Below are 6,324 nucleotides of genomic sequence, written 5' to 3'. Positions count from 1 at the left end.
GCGCAGTTGTTGCAGGTGCGCGAAGTTCCGGAACGCCATGCCGTTCCCGTTCAAGAGAAACCGGAAGGGTTTCCACCCGCTCCTTTCTGTCAATATACACCGATATTGCGCGCTCATGGCGCAATATGCAGTCGGCAGGAAAAATGCGAGGGAGACACGCTGCCACGACGAGACGCGACCGATGTGGTCGACAGGAGACGCGGGGGGGATGGACGGAGATCATCGATGCGGAGTACGCGATCGTGGATGAGACGCGCGCTTAGCCGAGAAGCGTTTCTGCGCTCGATGTAATCCGAATGCACGTGCCAGTCGCTCATTAACAACGGCCCCACCGTCCTAAACTCATTTGCATAATTAGTGCGTGTCGGTTGCAGCGCAACGCGTGACTGCCACTGCCGGGAGAGAGCGTCAGACTCAAGCGCGATATCGTCACTAATGCGAGAGCAATAGGACGAACCGGCGTCGCGGCGCGGCGCGTCGCGTATATACCGAACCGAATGGTACTCGCTAACTTCCGGGAACAACATCGTCGTAAATCGTTGATTCGCTGATCCCTTCGATTCGCTACCCCCTTCCCCTGTTGAATAATTTGCAAGCGAGTCTCGTGCGCGACTTTTTTTTTCAGCTCGAACTGTTATAAAATTCGGTCTTTTTCTATTTCATCGATTTTTAGAGAGCTATTCTCGTTGTTTGTTTTACTAATTAACCGGAAACGGTAATTATCTTGCAGTTACGACTTTATTCAACGATGTGAATATCCGCCTTATTGTTTAATCTTAATATTGGCGCGAAATAGAGGTAATTTTGTGACATTAAGGTTCCTATTTTGTACTCTGAACAGTGTCAATGTCGTTACATGTCGCGCAGATTTTAGGATAAAAAAACTGCACAACGATAATTATCAATAACTTTCCATTTAATTAAACAAATTGAATTATTATCTGAGCATGTTATACAAATGCTTTCTCGGTGTTGACGGAAAGGATATATTTTGTCACATAGAAATAGTAATATTGATATAAATGAGATGTCAAAAAAGATCAAATTACAATGTAAGGATCAAATTGTAACTTAACGATATCGACGATGTCGTTGACAGTTCCAATATAAGAGCTAAAAGATGAAAATATGTATAATATAGAACAAAAATTAAAATTTAATCTTTTATGACATCCTGTTTATATATTATTACTATTTTACCTTTATATATGACAAAATATCTCCTTTCTGCCAACATCGAGAAGGCATTTGTATAATATGCCCAGATAATAATTCAATTTGTTTAATTAAGTGGAAAGTTATTGATAATTTCAATAAATATGAACGGAATGGCGGAAATGTGTCCTCAATATTGAGCCATTGGGATGTAAATTATAACTTTCCGTTCGACAACTCCCGCGTTAATGAAAATTTCATTGAAAGCATCATTTTTCAGAACATTTGTAATTTAAATATTATTTAGGTACTATTAGTACGAATCTGTGATGTGTGTGTGTGTGTGTGTGTATGTTTCATATATTTTAATAAGTATACTTTAATTGGGAACGATTTTAATTGAGAATTTATCTAGAATGAGAGCTATTTGTATATTTTGAATTTGATAGTAGCAAAAGAGAAATTAAGATATGAATTTGATAGCAAGAGAAGGAAGTAAGACATGAAGGAATTTAAATATGAAATTAATATATGATAGCTAAAAGAATTAAGATATAAAGGAATAGAAATTTTACTGTCTCTTATGTTTTTACAAATTATTATTATGCACAGAGAGGGAGAATCAAGATTTTTCTGCATTAAATATTTTTATAAACTCAGTAAAGCTTAATTAAGCCTTAGAAAGACATCTTGAAAATGTAATTATGAAACTTTCTGATCAATCAATTTTTACTGATTCTTTACAACAAAATAATTTATTAAGATTTAATTATCCAAATTATTAATATGAATAATTTGATACAAACGATAATCTCTCACGAAATTTTTGCCGAGAAAAATGAAGTCAAATGAGTAAATGAGCTCCAAATACATAAAAAAAGCATACGGCTAGAAAAAATTCGATAATTCTAGAATACCTTTTATATGTGTATATGTAATAAAAACGAAATTGTAAATTTTTTATTAAACACGCGCTTGTATGACTTATGAGATATATTATTCAATTACTTTAATTATTGATTCCATTACTATTGAGCCAGAAACAAGAACAAATTAAAGCAAAGTTTGCGACGCTTATCGTAGCGTTGCATCGGAAAAATGAGCAATTAGAGGCGGAGTAAGCGGAGTCGTTCTTGATTCTTCACATCGCATGGCTTCGCCTCATTTCGATCCTATATTGGTATTTCCATGGCATTTGTATTCCTGGAAAAAGAAGGAAGAAAGCACCTAATAGGGAATGGACCCGAAACATCCTGTATAGCTTTCCTCGCGACGAATAATTGGCGAAGCTTGAATGGGGAGCACGCGCCCGGTGTACTCTCATGAATTTCATGTTCCACCCGTCACGCCTCTGCTCGCCCCGTTCCGGCCAAAAATTGCCGGAAGCGGAGGCACGCGAACAGGAGAATGCAAATGCTACGGCGACTTTAATAGCACGGATTATAAAACAGATCCGAACACCCGGATCCGTCCGCGCCCGCGCGTGCGTAACGCTGCGCTTGAAAATTTAAATCCGCTCCGTGGATCCATATAATTCCATTATGCCTGCATTTGTAGCAAGGAAGGACGGGGTTGTTTTTACTGAGTCCGGTCTCGGTACGACGCGTGTTTGCGCTGACAAAAAATCTTTATTCCTCTATTACGTATGTATACAAAGGTGATCGGAAATTGATATTAAATTCTTTTAGTTTAAACTCGCGAGAGATATATTCGCAGTCTGTCTACAATAAGAATTTTTATTTGCTAAGAAATGATTACAAATATCGCCCTATAATGAATTATGCGTTTATTATAGTTACAACAATTACATAATTTTTAACAGTCACCTTAATTTATCTTCAAGATCATGTACATCAATCATTACATGACGTGTGAGAATGATTTGAAAACAGGAATATTGAACAATACAAATTTAATAATCATAATCTTAGCACAGCAATACAAGACTGTATGTCAAAAGATAAGAGAAGGACTATAAGTTTAGAACTTTTAATACGTATTTCATTTATTCTCTTCAATGGATTAATACTTCTGCGTTTCCGTACTTTAGAAAAGTAGTCTCCCAGAAAGCAGTCGCGTGCAACATTGCATTGGTCGGTTCGTCAACTTATTACCCGATTTAAAAGGAGAAATAAGAACATTTAACAGCAATTCCGAGAGAGTAAACGTGGCTGAATAAAAAGAAATGGCTACAATACGCATATCGTTAGCGCGGTTGCCGTATAATGAGGACCGTTTATTGCCGGCAGGAGTGTCGTTCTATATACCCTGACGTAATTGTTCCGCCGAATCTATCTCTGCTTCCGCCATTATTTTCAACTGATAATTATCTGATCCCGGGCGGTGATATTCTTAACAACAAAGAAGCGCGCGACAGGTATCGTCGTCGTTGCACGTCAGCCCGCTCCGGTTTCATGAAAAAGTAAACTGGATTCGGAGTAAAACTTGATACCGGGCCCGTCGATATTCTCCCTCTCATTCTCGTACCGACTCAATTAACTCGAACGTGCAAACGTGAACGAATGCGGAAAGCAGCAAGCAAAGTGTGCGCGATAGCTAATGAGATTTAAAGACTAATCGCTCTGAGACTTATTGACTGAAATTTCATTCGGTTTAGTACCGCGGTGATCAAAATCTCCTGCTGTTCATGTGCGGAATTGTCTACTTTAAATTGCTACTACGTGACCGGAATGACCGGATCATAGTAAACCGTATTCTTAATAGCTTGAACGAATTGACGAAGCTCATTGTAAAAGAAGGTATACGATTGTTAAGTATTGTTCAGAACTCCCATATATGCTGTCAAAGTTGTGGCAAAGAGACAATTTAACGTCTTAAATGGAAAACTTTGTGTCAGCCATCTGCTATTTCTGTAGTCCTTGACAATAATCTGAGTCGGCGAGGTTTTAAGAGTAATAGGGAGTTATAATAGAAAGTTTCTTTTGTCCTGAAAAAGTATTTCTACAAAAGAGATATTTAGAAGATTCAAGACGGTAGAGGATAATTGAATCAAATGGAAATTAGTTCACTGAATATAATTAGTTTCATTAGTATGAATTTTATGCTCTCTCCTCCACGAGTACTAGAAACGACCAAAAACTTGGACGGTCACTCCGCGATGTGTTCGCACTTATGTCGCGAATAATAATGCTGTCCGTATATAATCGCTGACGGATAAAAAGTACGTGATCGATAAAATATTATACAATGTAATCTGCATTGTGCTAGTCGCATCAATCACTGCCGCGATAATATACTGGATAGTGTGGGGCACACGAACACTCGAAAAATAATAACTCCGAAATTAAAAACAGCGTGGACACGCAATGGAAATTCATCGTTGCCAAAATGCAACGGCGACGCCTTGAATTATTTCCTGCCCTTTCCCTCTTCTAAATTCGAGCCACGCACGTAAAAATCGCGAAGGGAAAAAATATGATTTCGAAATTAGCCGACGCGGAAAGTGTCTCGATGGTCTAAACGCGAGAGAACTTTTAAATCTCCGCGATGACAATTCGCGATAATGCATTTCCAGAATAACGCTCCATTTGCATACCTCATATTTTTTGCGAAAATGGATTTTCATACGTTAGCATACTGTCCCGATTTCAAGATCCTGTCCATTTAGATTTTGGAGGGAATATATTTTAAGAAAATTATATTTCCTGACTTTATATCGACATTCCCCATTTCTAATTTCCGATCGCGTGTGCATCTCTAAAAAGTGTATTTTCGAAGATGGAGAATGGGATGCTATCTAGAATCTCGTCAAAATTTAAACGTTTCCACGCTATATTTATCCATGAGTACTCGCGTATTGTCCTATATATTATTGAAGCGTTTTAAAATTCTGTCTTTTCCAGTCTTCCGATGGTAATCGTAATCGTGTTACTACTGGATAAAGCATTATTCTGATGTTCAAATTTTGAGAGTTTTTTTTTTCCGACATTTTCCACGTTGCTACAACGCTGCATCTGACAGCATCAAATCCCTCGCATTGATCGGCATACACGTACTACGCGGCAACGGCGCAATGCCGACCGTAATTTTCATTAGAGACGCGCGTATTTGTCGCGTCCGCTCGCGTTCCCATAAGGCGGCTTATAAGCGGCCGCCTCGTCTGATGTTACAACGTGCAGAGACATGGAATCACGAGTAGCCCATGTTCGTTGGCATTAATTAGCAGGGAGGACAGCATGAAGCAGCGAAATACTCTCCGCTTTTCTAATGCTTTTATTGATTCAAAAGAGGCAGTGAGCGACCGCATCTCTCTTTACACAAATTATCACATATATAGAATTACATTTTTTAAAGATATATTATATACTTAATATTTATAAATTAATTATAGATATTGTTATTATAAGCGTGTAACGTACGCTATGGATATTAAATTGTTCTAAAAATCGATTTTATAGTCGAAATATGATATAAGCATAAATAATATAAAAGTTACTTTTTTATTTACTACCCTGAAAGAAAATTTAAAAGCAATAAATTATCGCAATCACCGTAAAATTACATTGATTAAAAATTATTAATTAAAAAACTTGAGAGCACACAAAAACCAATTAAAACCAGGAGTATACATTTTTCAAAAGTATAAACAAATATATTACCTATTCTTTAACACATGTGTATTAAATTAAAAGTTTTACGTAAAATGCGATTATTATTTTATGTATAACATTAAGAATGTTAAATATACATATATTAGAAATATTAACTCGTTTTCACTGTATAATGATATAATTGTATTTAAAATTATAAAATATAATATTACCATCTATATCTTTATATTTGAGTATATATATATATGTATACTCTCTCTAGTTTCCTTTAGTTTGTATAAATAGCTTCAGTAAACACATTTTATATATGTATAAAAAAAATTTGTTATTGTTTGATGTCCGATAAGTACAGGGCATCAAAAATATTTTGTACACCAAAATATAAATATCTTTATGTAGCTAAATAATTCTGCAAACGGAAAAAACTGTGAGCTCAGAGTTTCGTCCGAAAATACTGCTGCGCGCAATGTAAAAATATTTATTAGTTCTATATTTTCCACTATATTAATATATTAACGTTTTACTCTCACAGGCGAAAATAACTTATTTCTAAAACGGAATGAGTTATTGTCTCCAAAAGTGTACAATTTTCCCAGAT

Source organism: Cyphomyrmex costatus, unplaced genomic scaffold (genome assembly GCF_001594065.2).
Source record: "Cyphomyrmex costatus isolate MS0001 unplaced genomic scaffold, Ccosl1.0 scaffold1053, whole genome shotgun sequence".
Lineage (NCBI taxonomy): Eukaryota > Metazoa > Arthropoda > Insecta > Hymenoptera > Formicidae > Cyphomyrmex > Cyphomyrmex costatus.
The sequence above is the reverse complement of the archived record's forward strand: the minus strand, read 5'-3'. Positions refer to the sequence as shown.